The sequence below is a fragment of the Aquarana catesbeiana genome, linkage group LG10 (genome assembly GCF_042186555.1).
Source record: "Aquarana catesbeiana isolate 2022-GZ linkage group LG10, ASM4218655v1, whole genome shotgun sequence".
Taxonomy (NCBI): domain Eukaryota; kingdom Metazoa; phylum Chordata; class Amphibia; order Anura; family Ranidae; genus Aquarana; species Aquarana catesbeiana.
This window is the reverse complement of record NC_133333.1, coordinates 201,529,405-201,543,804: the sequence shown is the minus strand read 5'-3', so window position 1 is coordinate 201,543,804 and position 14,400 is coordinate 201,529,405. Positions and strand designations below refer to the sequence as shown.

Here is a 14,400-nt window from a genome sequence, read left to right as displayed (position 1 = left end):
CGCCGCCCCCGCCCCAGTGTGCAAGGGCTCTAATTCAATGTTTCTCAACTCCAGTCCTCAAGTACCCCCAACAGGTCATGTTTTCAGGCTCTCCATTATTTTGCACAGGTGATTTGATCAGTTTTACTGCCTTAGTAATTACCACAGGTGTTTTATCTGAGGGAAATCCTGAAAACATGACCTGTTGGGGGTACACAAGGAGTGGAATTGAGAAACATTGCTCTAAGGCAGGGGTCTTCAAACTTTCTAAAGAAAGGGCCAGTTTACTGTCCTTCAGAATGTAGGGGGGCCGGACTGTGCCCAGTGAGAGTAAATAATGTCTGATCTTTAGTGTCAGGGGCAAAAATAGTTGGTGTCAGTGGGAGGAATAGTGCCCAATTTTTGTTGTCAGTGGAAGGAATTATTCCCCATTGTTGGTGTCAGTGGAAGGAATAGTGCCCCATCATTGGTGTCAGTGGAAGGAATAGTGCCCCATCATTGGTGTCAGTGGAAGGAATAGTGCCCCATCATTGGTGTCAGTGACAGGAATTATACCACATTGTTGGTGTCATCGACAGGAATTATGTTGCATTGTTGGTGTCAGTGACAGGAATTATGTTGCGTTGTGGGTGTCAGTGACAGGAATTATGCCCCATTGTTGGTGTCAGTGACAGGAATTATGCCCCATTGTTGGTGTCAGTGACAGGAATTATGCCCCATTGTTGGTGTTAGTGACAGGAATTATGCCCCATTGTTGGTGTCAGTGACAGGAATTATGCCCCATTGTTGGTGTCAGTGACAGGAATTATGCCCCATTGTTGGTGTTAGTGACAGGAATTATGCCCCATTGTTGGTGTCAGTGACAGGAATTATGCCCCATTGTTGGTGTTAGTGACAGGAATTATGCCCCATTGTTGGTGTCAGTGACAGGAATTATGCCCCATTGTTGGTGTCAGTGACAGGAATTATGCCCCATTGTTGGTGTTAGTGGCAGGAATATTGCCTCAAGGGTCGTATAAAGGCAAGCAAAGGGCCGCATCTGGCCCCAGGGCCCCCTGTAAACCTCCTGTATTAAAATGCTCCCACTCTAGAAGAAGGAGCCTTCATCCAGAGAGGGGGCATTCTAATACAGGAGGTTTGTTACTGGCCAGATCACCAGGTGAAAACCAGGTGCCATTGTGCCGATGTGTATCGTTAGATGTTTTATTTATTTATTTATTTATTACAGGTACAAAAAGCGGAAGTTCCATTTTTGGGTGGAACTCCACTTTAAGACAGTTCTGAAGGCAAAAGGGGGTCCAACCCGATACTAGCAAGTTGTATTTAAGAAAGTGGGTGTATATGTAAAGTGCTGCATAAATTGATGGCGCTATATAACCATACCTCCCAACTTTTTGAGATGGGAATGAGGGACACCTATCAGCAAAAGTATGCAGGCATAGGACACACCCCTTGCTACGCCCCCTTAAAGGAGAATTGTACAATTGTTTTTTTTTTTTAAAATAAGCGTTAAACCCACAAGTGCTTTTTTCCCACTACTTTTCCTTTATATTGGCTTTTGCAATTTACAAATGCAGCAATTTGGAAATCAGATGAAAGGTTTAGCGCTGGAAAACACTTATTGATAGATTAAAAAGTGCATTTTATATACATTTATATAGATCAGACCAAAATGAGGGACAAATAAGGAGAAATGAGGGACAGAGGGACATTGCTCCAAATCAGGGACAGTTGGGAGCTATGATCTAAGTACCTGTAATAAATAAATAAAAAATAAAACATCTAAGGATTGGTAAGCTGTAATATATTACATTCTTGGGTTTAATAATGCTTTAACCGATTGCTGACCAGCGCAGAACGATATACGTCGGCACAATGACACGGCTGTGCAAATGGGAGTACAGGTATGTCCCCTTTAAGACGCGGCATTGTGGGCACTTGCGCCCGCCGCATACTCCGTGACCGCGGACTCCATGTCCGCCGGTGTCCCGCGATCGTGCCACGGAGCAACAGAATGGGGAGATGCCTATGTAAACAAGGCATTTCCCTGTTCTGCCTAGTGACAAGACAGAGATCCACTGCTCCCTGTCATCGGGAGCAGTGATCGCTGTCATGTCAGTGGTAACCCATCCCCCCCACAGTTAAAATCACTCCCTAGGACACACTTAACCTCTTGATCGCCCCCTAGTGTTTAACCCCTTCCCTGCCAGTGACAGTTATACAGTAATCAGTGCATTTTTATAGCACTGATCGCTGTATAAATGACAATGGTCTCAAAATAGTGTCAAAAGTGTCCGATGTGTCCGCCATAATGTCACAGTCACGATAAAAATCGCAGATCGCTGTCATTACTAATAAAAAATAATAATAATAAAAATGCCATAAATCTATCTCCTATTTTGTAGACGCTATAACTTTTACGCAAACCAATCAATATACGCTTATTGCGATTTTTTTTTACCAAAAATATTTAGAAGAATACATATCGGTCTAAACTGAGGAAGAATTTTTTTTTTTTTTTTAATTTGGGAGATATTTATTATAGCAAAAAGTAAAAAATATTGCTTTTTTTTCACAATTGTCGCTCTTTTTTTATTCATAGCGCAAAAAATAAAAACCGCAGAGGTGATCAAATACCACCAAAAGAAATCTCAATTTGTGGGGAAAAAAAGAACGTCAATTTTGTTTGTGTGCCACGCCGCACGACCACGCAATTGTCAGTTAAAACGACGCAGTGCCGAATCGCAAAAAGTGCTCTGGTCAGGAAGGGGGTAACATCTGAAGTAGTTAACAGGCCAAAAGGGAACAAATAAATGGATGTTGATTGGTATTAAGTCACATCCACTTTAAATGTCCCCAGCAGATGACAGGTGCATGACAAGACAGAGCCAGCCGCCCAGCCCCATTGTCCGCACAACTCCTGACTCCACCCCCACACAAGTCCTGGCTCCTCCCCCCAGCCACCCTCTCCGTCCTCAACTAACGGGACTCGTCCCGAGCAGTCCCCCCCTTTCTCCTGCCAGCACTAAACATGGCGGCACGGCCGATCCAGCATGGGAGGGAGCTAGGCATGTGTTCCCCGAGCCGGGGCCTGACGTCACCGACTGTGTTGATTTGCTAACCTTAAAGGAGAGAGGAGTTAGAGAGCCTGAGAGCGGGCACTGCGAACTGCTGGATCCGGCGGCTGCTTTAACAGCACCATCCCCGCTCACCTACATGCCTGCGGAGATCGCTCATCACAGGTAAGTACAGGCAGACGGGAGACAAGGGAAAGTCCGACAACTTAGCATTTGTGTGTGCGAGAGGTGGGCTGTGATTGGATGGAGAGGGGTGGGGGGGCTCGTTCTTATTGTCACTTTGGTGGCCCCCTCCTGCCATCAGCATGTGACAATCGTGAGATCAGCCCCAGGTTCATTCATGGGGAAGCTCCAAGTGACACCAACTTACCGCAACCTACCGCCCGGGAGCCGACAATCAGGAGGATCGCTCTGCAACTTCCAGCCTAGAGAGATCGCCAAAAACTTACCAGACACCAACTTACCGTTCTATCAATCACCTACCGGCTCCGCCATAGGAGATCAGCCTCCCCCCTCTCTGCTCAGCATGCACCGTGCATCCCCGGCTTAGTATGGTGAATATTATGGGTGATTAATGCAGGTGAGTGGCGTGCATGGCTCCGCTATGGGGCTGGAATACTAATGTCTCATGATCCATTGTTTGCTCCATAAATCCCACATATTCCGGCTATATGGATCGTCCCTGAGCATGCACACACTGGGCTCCCTATCCATGCCATGGTGGGTGACATGCCAAGGAAATGTGACATGCATCATTAGGACTTGTTTACGTCTGATCAATACTAAAGTGCAGCAACTGGGGGGGGGGGGGTCTAGAATAAAAAATGAGGGGTGCATACCTAGAAAACTAGCACCCAACTGGATGATGAGATATATCATTAGGATTTGTTTATGTCTGCTTAACACTAAAGTGCAGCAACAGGGGGGGGTCTAGAAAAAGAGGGGGCACCCCTAGGAAAAAAAATGGGGGGGGGGGGGGGGGAGACGACTAGCACCCAACTGGATGATTGCATGTATACTTAGGACTTTTTTTATGTCTGATCAACACTAAAGTGCAGCAAATGGGGGGGGGTCTGGGATTCTAGAATAAAAATAAGAGGGGGCACTCCTAGGAAAAAAACAAAAAATGGGGGGGGGGGGCAAACTAGCACCCAACTGGATGATTGCATATATAATTAGGACTTGTCTGCTTAACACTAAAGTGCAGCAACTGGGGATCAAGAATAAATGAGGGGGCACCCCTAGGAAAAAAACAAAAAAGGGGGGGGGGGGGGCAAACTAGCACAGAACTGGATGATTGCATGCATAATTAGGACTTTTTTGTCTGCTCAACACTAAAGTGTAGCAACTGAGAGATCTAGAATTAAAAAAAATGAGGGGGGCAGCACCAGGGATATAGGGTGCAATCCTAGGAAAATAGTGCCCAACTGGCATGCATACTTCTTAGTTCTCTGTCTGTTCAATGCTAAAGTGCAGCAACTGAGAAATCCTAGAATTAAAAAAAAAAAAAATAATAATGAAGGGGCAATCCTATGGAGATAGTGCCCAACTGGCATATGTATACTTTCTTACTTGTCTATTTTCAATGCTAAAGTGCAGCAATTGGGAAAGGGAACTAGCCCAACTGGATGATGGCATACATAATTATGACTTGTCTATGTCTGCTCAACACTAAAGTGCAGAAACTGGGAATCTAGAATGGGAAAAAAAAGGGGGGGGGGGGGGGCACTTCTAGGGTAATAGTGCCCAACTGGATGGCATGCATAATTATATCTTGTTTATTGTCTGCTTAACACTAAAGTGCAGGAGCTGGAAGATCTGTAATAGAAAAAAAATTAGGGGGGCACCCCCAGAGGAATACAAAATAAGGGTGCACCCCTAGTTAAACGGGCAAACCTGGGGTAATAGTGCCCAACTGGATGTTGGCACGCATACTTATGACTTGTTTATGTCTGCACAGTGCCCAACACTAAAGTGCAGCAACTGGGAGATCTGTACTAAAAAAAAAAAAAAAAAAAAAAGGCACCCTTAGAGAAGTAATGCCCTACTGGATGATGGCATGCCTGGCACAATAGAACCGAGGTAGGTGATGTGTAGATTGGAGCATCCTATAGTCCCTTCCCTCCCTGTCTGTCTTTGTATTCATCTGTTGAATTTTAGCCTATTCTTGTCTGCTCAGCCTTTGTTCCTCTATATCTTTACATCAGTTCCCATATCATCAGCCTGTTTGATTTCTCTGTATTACAACCCCCCCCCCTTAATGATTTTTCTAGGCTTTAATGCCCCCTCTATTTCCAATTCTCATCTATCAGTTTTAGTTGTGATCTGTGTGGGTTTTTTTTTTTTCTTCTGCTTTCTACTTCTTTTTGGAAGCTGTCTCTGGATGTGTGCAAGTTGACCAGCAAGCCAGCAGCAGGCTGTGGATGTGAGCGGTGGATGCTGTTAGCATACTTAATATTCAAATATTCATTCCTTGTTGTAGCCAGACAGGTCTGAAAATGCATTGTGAGCCAGTGTTGTGTGTGGAATAGAAGCAGCTTATGTGACAGCGCAGGATTTACTTTTTTTTTTTTTTTTTTTTTTTTCCTGGCTGCTGCTTGTTCACCATCACTTAATGTTAACAGATTGTAAGTTTTTGTTATCTTGGCATTTAAGGGGTTATTCAACCAGTCTTCTAATCTGTGTCATTAATGCAATTTTATTTATTTTTTTTGGGGGGGGGGAGATATGTATGATTCTCTCAAAACTACTTCTGCCTAGGATTTAAAGGGAGCTGAGGCTAGGCAATCCACAACTGATAAAAGCCATTTAATAGTTGACTAATTAACCCTTACAAGTCATCAAAAGGAACCTTGTCAATGGGTGCCTTCCCCCCCTGGCTACAGAAAAACAAACTGTATTAAGGAGGTAGAAAAAAAAATCGGCTTCTTTATCTGCAGAGTTGGACTATCCATGTTTCCTCCTCTGTATCTTTTTTGGAATATGTAACCAAAATGTTTTTAAGAGTTTCTGATATTTTAGGCTGCTTAGGCATTCATGTTGTAACTTGGCAGCCTTGATGTTTGTCTCGTTTGACTCTTCTCTCTGAAATGTGTGTGTGGTGTTGTGTTTTTTTTTTAATTTATTTTTTAAACAAGAACTTAACAGTTTCTCCTCTAAAATGCTTACACGTCTATAAGATGGCACAAGTAGAATTCTTTTCAGGGATGGAACTGAACTGTAGCCCATATTTTAACACTTCATAAATTATGTGTAACACTGTTATATCTTCCTCTTCTTCTTTTTTCCTTTTCCTTTTTTTTTTTTTTTTTTTTTTTTTTTTTTTTTTTTCTTTTCTTTATTTTTTTATCTTGTTTAAAACTGGCACTGCAGACAGCTCCTTCTTCTTGCCTTTTTTTTTTTCAATTCGTGATCAATTACCTTGTACATTGATGGATAAGCAATGCAGGTGTTTGCTTTTAAAGGGGCAGAGGATTTTTTCCCCCCCCTAAGTGACATCACAGAGCAGAGCTAAGGTTTATTTGCGGCTTTGTCCAGGTCTGTTTTTATCCCTGTGACCCTCACACTGTATAGCTGGCTTCTACTTTGCAACAGACAAAAACATTCCTGCGTTAGCCCACACAATAGGACTAGCCGCTATTGTAGGGATCTGTTTTCTTAACCCTTTTATCCTGCCTTGAGTTTTGTTGCCATTATTGATATGTGTTGTGTTTTTTTTTTTTTCTTACTCTATGCTCCGATCCTCCTGTATCACCAGTTTTTTTTTTTCTCTTAGTCTTTGCTGATGTTTCCGCAGCCTGTAGGGGGGATGCAGTTTTACTTAATAAAAAAGGACCTGTAGGAATGCTGGCTAAATTTGAGACACACATCAATTCTTGAGAATAAACTAGGAGTTAAGGGGACAGAAGGCTGAAAAATTACTATTTTCTTTCTTGCCTTGCAAACCTAGATAAATCTCTGCTTTGTTGTGTCTGATGTGCAGCTTGACTTTGAAAGCTGGAATCTAAAAAGTAATCACATATTTCCAAGAATGTTTTGTGGGGGTTTTTTTGTTGTTTTGTTTTGTACAGCTTTAAGCTTTCATCACATAAGCAGCAGGTGAATTTCACAGTTAGCCTTGATCACAAGTTGAAATGCTTGCCTGGTCCATAAGTATGCAATAATTAGGGTTACATGTTGGTCTATAATAAGGTTTAGATTTGGCTTTTCATACTAATATAATTGCTTCTATCATTTATAGTCCATTTTTTATGCAGCTATAGTATAGGCAGGTTCTGTATGTCAAGGGTTTTCAAGAAAACATTTTATATTTTGCAGATGTTGTCAGCTCTTCATCCTAGTTGTGCTATAGCCATGTGCTTATTTTCAGCTTTGATTTTTTTTTTTTTTTTTTTTTTTTGGAGTTTCTACAATGTGCAGAGCTCAAGACTGGTGTCACTACTTACTAGCCTTGCTGTTTCTCTTGCTGTCATAAGGAGGCGCTGTGCTTTGTTTTTAACTTCAGCAACTCAAAAGGGGGACTTGCGTTTTCAAACGGTACTGGCCATAGAGAGCTGGGTAGCTAGTGCCTAACAGAAGACCCTTGGCGTTGTGATGGCAAAGGATGCACATCTTTCATTGCTCCTAAAGATTTCACAGGTTTCTATAGTTTGCTGATCTTTAATATGTTGTTGTGCCTGTCCTTCTATAGAAAGAAAGGAAATGGCTGTTAACTCAAGTCAACAACTGAATTGTTGGCTTTGGTTAGTGCTGTGGTATTGAATTCGCTGATCTTTTTTGTTTGTCATGTCTAGTGCAACTTTTTCTTGATTGTAACAGTGCTACTGCTAAATTAAATCCAGGCAACAACTACTAAATGCATCTATTAATTGGAAATGCAGATTTTAGATGTAAAGCCTCTCTTCCCCTCCTTTTTTTTTTTTTTCCCCCCTCATGGGGCATGTCTTAAGTACACTGAAATATGTTAGCTATAGAAGAGTCAAACCTTCTTCTGAGTAATATATTGTCGGGTTTTATTCAGGAAGTTTTCAATACAAAGCTACACTTGGTATGACATACCTTCTCATTAACCCTTTAAATGTTCACAGTGGCTGCCATAGACCAATCTGAGGGTGTCCATGGTGTATATTGTATTGCAGGACAGGGAGTTAAGGAGCTGTCCTGTGTAATTATAATGCTCACTGGAGGCTAACCCCTTACTTTTTTTTTTTTTTCTTAGGTGGAGATGCAACAATGGGCTTAATGTTAAGGCTTTACGCTTTGTACTTTTGTTTCACAAACCTCCAATTCTCACTATTATCCCAAGTCTGACAAGTACAATAAAGCATCCTTGCAGACTGCATGTTCTTTTGTTACCCAGTAAAGCAAACCTGTGTTTATGGCTGTATCTAGTTTGTGTTAGTTGTGCTCCAAAAATAAATACCCAGCCTTGTGTTATTTTATCTACTTGGTGGGTTCAGATAATTTATGGTTGAGACTGTCAGAAAGGAAAGGTTGTCAGGTATGTGTATATGGTCACTGGGGCTTTATTTTGGTGGATTTTTGGTTGTGTAGCATCTGAAGACAGTATGTTGATAAATTCAACACTTGATGCTTTTTTTTTTTTTTTTTTTTTTTTTTTTTTTTTTTTTTTTTTTTTTTTGCTTTTATGTCATCTTACTGATCTTATAATGCTTTATCTTGAGGTTTTCTTTATTTAGAATTTGTTAGCCATGTGATAGATGCCTTCTATGCTTTAAAAATTGGACCAAAGATGTGGATAGTTGTAAAATGTATTGGCCACATCTGTAAGGGTTAGGTAATTACCAGTTGTATTTTGAAGGAAATGTAGTCCCACAATCAATGCAACAGGCAACATATTCTATATCCAAATCCTTAAAAAAAAATGGTGTTTGTGGCAATGTAAGAACTCTTACTTTATGTATGATCTCCATGCAATGTCTATGTGTACCATTATGCTGAACAAATTGAAGTACTGTAGGGAATTGTTTGTTTCCATGATACAAATTTTCCTTTTCTTTGTTGATCAATTCAGACCTTTATTTTGTGGCATTGAAATATTTGAGGAGTGAGTATTTCTGTAGTTTGTTGTATTTTCATCAAGGTCACGCTAACCGATGAGAACTGCTTCTAGAAATAGATATGTAAAAAATACAAGTTTGGAGCTCAAAGCTTTTACAACTAAGTATTTTAATGCTTTGTGTCCAGAACAATGTTTCTAATAACTTTACTTTTTGACCATGTTGGATGATTGTGGTGTCAAGCGGACTAACTTCAAGCAGTTCCTATGTAGCAGATTTTCTGATTTCAGCAAAAAGTGTTTTACTGTTCAGCAATGGTAGCATGAGTTTGAGATGCGCGAGAGCAATTTTTACTGTAGATAATAAATATAGAGATATATATATAGTATGACATTGGCTTTAAAGGAGCATATAGCCTGCCATTTCTGACCTCAGCTTCTGCAAAATATTGGCTTTCTGTCTTGGTTGTCCCGTGACTTCAATACTTTTAATGGTCACTGACCAGAGCAAGTATGCACAAACTGAGTTTTTTTGCCTTTTTTAATTTGTGACAGCTTGGTGATGGTCAATGTCTTTTGTAGTTAGCACGGGGTAACTAGCATTCTTAAAAAGGTGATACACAGTGGCAACCCCCTTTATTATTTTTTTTTTTTTTTTTTTCTCTAAGCTTAGGTTTCCTAATAGTCCATGTTTTACTAATATATTCTTAATTGGTAATCTACCAACCATCGACCTGTAACTGTGTTCTATGGTTGCCTCTAACTTTAGAAGACTAGAAAGTAATGTAGCTAATTTTTTAGTGGACTAAATTAAAAAAAAATGTACCGCTCGAATGCTCCGGAAGGTAAGTCCTGTGGCCGGTGACACTGTATACCGATGCTCGTTGGGATATAAGGCTTGGCTTGGACTACAAGAAAATTGCACCTGTCTTAACACAAGATCAAAAGACTGTAGAGCTGAAATGGTGAGATAATTGGCTTCAGCTTGGTTCACCACTCATAGAAGACCCCCCCCCCCCCCCATGCATTTTGACCATGTGGGGCTTAATCTTCGTGGCCTCTATGATTAAACCCCCACATGAGTGAAATGCATTAGCAGGGCTTCTTCTATGGGTTTCAAACCAAGCTGAAGCCGATTCTCATCTTTCCCTATTTCATCTCTACACTCTACTGATCCTGTGTGCGGCCAAGTGCGATTTTTCTAGAGGTAGATATGTATAAATTTTATATTTTTCTAGTAGGAAAATCAAAAAACCTTACAGAAATTAACTCTTCCCAAAACATACAGTATATTTTGGGCCCCATCCAGAGCAGTGGATGCACATTATGGTCTGTATAACTTTTTTAAAAAGTCACAATGACATTCCTTCAACTTCATGCACAGCAGCATTTTGTGATGCGTTATATTGCAACATGCTGAGCTGCATAAAAATGCATTCAGATATTAATAATACTAATAATTATAATATATTAATTATTTCAGAGCAGTTTGTATTAACTGAAACAATAGGCGATCAGGCAAATTGCATTGAGACTGTGTTGGGCAATGCCACGCAACACAGATGGTGATAATGAGCCCTAAAAGCATGGCGTTATGCAGTGATGGTGGTTCTTGAAACCCAGGCAGTAACCTACTACCAATCATAGATCAACTTTTATTACACTAGCCACACTGATCTGGGGGGGGTGATGCTGATTAGCAGTTAAAATTTAAAACACATCTCTGCTCTTAGTACTGCTATTAAATAAGCCCCTACAGTTAAAAATGCTCAGTGAATTAAATCCATCTCAGCTAGCAACACGCAATGATGGCGAGTCAATTTATTTTGTGTAGAATAAAGCATTCCAAGCCATGCTAACAAAAATAAACACTCATCAACAGACCCCACAGGCATTTTGAAAGACTTATACCCCAAAATGATAGCCCAAAAAAACAAACAAACTGTATATATATATATATATATATATATATATATATATATATATATATATATATATATATATATATATATATATATATATATATATATATATATATATATATATATATATATATATATATATATATATATATATATATATATAATAATTAATTTTTTTTTTTTTTTATTTTTTACGCAGATCACTTTGCTTGTGTTTTACACCATGTACAGTGCTTGACTTTTTACCCAAAAGGATTTTTTTTTTTTCCCTCAAGTGCCTCCCAGCAGAACGCCATATTGTGATATAGATCTATATAGAGAGAGAGAGAGATCTGTCACAAGACCCAGCTCTTTCCCAGGGAAACATAAGCAGGGGGAGCTTCTTGTCCAGGTCACAAGTTTAAAAACAGCCTTTGGAATACAGAGTAAAAAATATCAATAAACTGTTTTAAATTGGTATACAAATACAGTATATATTTGCAATCAAATATTTATTATTGTGTGGATTTCTGCCAGTCCCAGGCTGTGTCGTGCTCCTCCAGCCTGTGTCTTACAATAAGAGGGAGGTGAAGCCTCTATTAATCTTCATGTAATATCCCATCCCCATTGTATTTATCTGGTTAGTGGGCATGGAAGAGGGAGTGGGCAGTCATTTACCACTGTGTATATGCCCACATGTGTGACTCTATAGTCACATGGGGTACTAAGATGTGATAGGTAGGAAATGCTCAGCATAGAAACTCACAGAAAACTGAGCATGTGCAGAGTTTTCCCCACTCCTGCAAAATCCTGAGCTGAATTGGGGAGATGGAGAGCAGCAGGATCAACCAGGTTTTTTTTTTTTTTTTTGCAGAATATGGAAAACTAATCTCCTAGTGACTGACTATTAACAGCATGTAATGTACCATTTTAGTGATAGTTTTTAATGTATGTTTAGTGACCCTTTTTAAAGGTTCTACGCGCATGCACAGTTTGCACCTGACTTTAGCTTGAATTTTTCTGTGGTCCTTGTGCAAATGTTGCAGTTGATGTATGGATAGCGAAGGTAAAAATGCTGAAAGAGTCACACACTGCCTCACTTTGAACAATTTATGAGTTATCCGTAAAGAATACCTGCTTGAATCTGGCCACATGTCATTTTGTTAACCTTCTTTTTAAAATATGAAGAGGTTGGTCACTGGCCAAAAAAAGGCATTCCTTCTCGGTCATTTGTTATATCACTAATGAAGACATTACACCTCATTGCTCTGAGCATAAATCCCTGTGGAACTCTACTTGCTAACCTCTCTTTCCTGTGAATATGTTGCATATACCAGAACTCCCTGACCCCTGTCCTTCAACACATTTTATGTCTGCTCTACTATCTTCAAGTTCTATCATGTGACACCAACTGTAAGGTCAGACATTGCAGAGCTTAACTAGGGATTCCTTTTGAACATACTTGTCTAGGAAAGAAGAGAAAATGACCATTCAGAGTACATAGTGATTCTGAATCGTGGAGGGTAATGAGAAATGTGCAGCAGGTCTATAAACCACATGAAAGGGCATGTCAACAGACTCTACATGAACCTTAACTTGTATCTGAAATGAAAACTTTTTTATCATTTTGAGTAAAGTGTGATTAAAATTCCAGCCAGGTTTTTTTATTTATTTTATTCTTCCCTTTGTGTCCTACTGGAGACTTCCCTTTTGTTAATTGCTATTCTGTAGATGCAACAGAAAGTAAGAGGAAATCTCTCCAAAGTAAGGGCAATCCCCCTCATATGGTGGTCATACACTCTTGAATTTATTATCTGATCAATGTGTGATTCAGTCAAATAGGCATAACTTCCCTTCCACCAATTTTGGACTTTCTTTATTTAATTTTATTTTAGATTGGATGCAACCAGATGGAGTGAATGGGCCAGGACAGAAAATTATCCTTCATGTTACATTGATTGGCAGTGCTGATTTGGTTTTGTTAATTAATTTGATTGTATTTAGAACAATCAGATTATGAAAGTGTATGATGCAAAGAGATCTGATCGTCTTATGGTCATATCTTTTAACTGTCCCCTGAATCTGGCACCCAGAAATGGCTCTTTAGCTTTCTTGGGAGAGTCCCAGGAGCCCTGAAACTCAAATAAGCAGATCCTAACATCCCTTGAGGTCATGGCTGCGGCCCACCCTGCTCTGCTTCTCACTTTTTTAAGTGAACCCACTCACTCATTGCATTGAGGAACAAACAGTGTGGTTTGGAAGAGGGCAAGCTAGGGCACCAGCTTCAGGAACTAAGGTTGATCTCTGCTTTGATTATCTCAGATTTGTATGATCTAACTCTATATAAAACAGTTTTTATTTCTTCTGTATCGGTTTCATTGCACCATTTCAAACAAATTAAGAAAAAAATGGTACCAAGAGAAGTTTGTGTGCTGGCATTATTAACCTTGTTCTTCAAATGATAATTGGCTGGCTGTCTTCCGAATCAACACCCTGTGTCCTTCAAATATATGCAAATTTTTATTTTGCACAGTAGTACTAGTACTAGTAATTGCTAATTACAAAGTCTATTAAACGTGAGTAACTCTTACAAGTGGCTGAGCTGTTACAATATGGGAGCCTTCCTAGGTTATTTTCACATGATGAAGTCAAGCGAAAGGTAGCATGATCTTCTTGTAGGGCTGCAACTAACGATTATTTTCATAATCGATTAGTTGGCCGATTTATTGTTTCGATTAATTGGTTATTAACCTACAAAAAAAAAAAAGTGTGGTGTATAATTTAGTTAATATGTAAAGTTTTAAAAAAAAAAAAAAAAAAAAGGCAATTTATTCTTAAATATCTCTATGCAGTGGTAAATATAAACAACCAACTATATGGTTAGGGAGCAAAATATTGAATCCACTCTGAGAATAACAGACAGAAGAGATATACTGTATATACACTATTAGAAGAGAAATACTGTTTTTTGGCCAATTAGTTGTTGGGCAGATTAAAAAATACAAATTGCTGCAAAAACGCATTACATGCTTTTCTGCAGCTTCTCCATTGAAGTATATTGAACCTAAAAAGCACCGTTTTGCATTAAAAAAAAAAAAAGTCCTTGACCCTTTCCAAATATGCAGTGGCTGAAAAAAAGCATAGATGTGAACGTTTCCCATAGGAAACCATGTTAAATGAACTGTAGTGTGTTTCTGCAAAAAGCACCAAAAAACACATAGATGCGAACCAGGTCTAAGATGTTTAGTAACGTAATGGGGTTAAAAGAAACTAAAATGAGCCCTATAGTACAAAAAAAAGCAAATAATCGCTACTGTAAGGGGTTCTTTTTTTTTACTGTAGAACGGTGAAAGTAATATTTACAGTAGCGATTATTTGCTCTTTTTGTACTATAAAGGGCTCATATATATTATTATTATTATTT

The 14,400-nt window shown here is 39.4% G+C and overlaps 1 protein-coding gene across 8 annotated transcripts in view; it reads left to right on the top strand.

The window, feature by feature from the left end:
- The first annotated feature begins 2,999 nt into the window (after nt 1-2,999).
- Nucleotides 3,000-14,400, top strand: part of ZBTB16 (zinc finger and BTB domain containing 16) — a 206,433-nt gene continuing 195,032 nt past the window's right edge. Inside the window, exon 1 of one of the 8 annotated variants that reach the window (XM_073603106.1) lies at nt 3,000-3,221. The gene's annotated coding sequence lies outside the window, so the exon portion shown is untranslated. Of the gene's footprint in view, nt 3,222-3,281; nt 3,637-4,336; nt 5,139-5,424; nt 5,684-6,673; nt 6,698-7,197; nt 7,695-14,400 lie in introns of those variants that run through there. The other 7 variants (XM_073603113.1, XM_073603112.1, XM_073603110.1 and 4 more) reach the window with 7 other exon arrangements.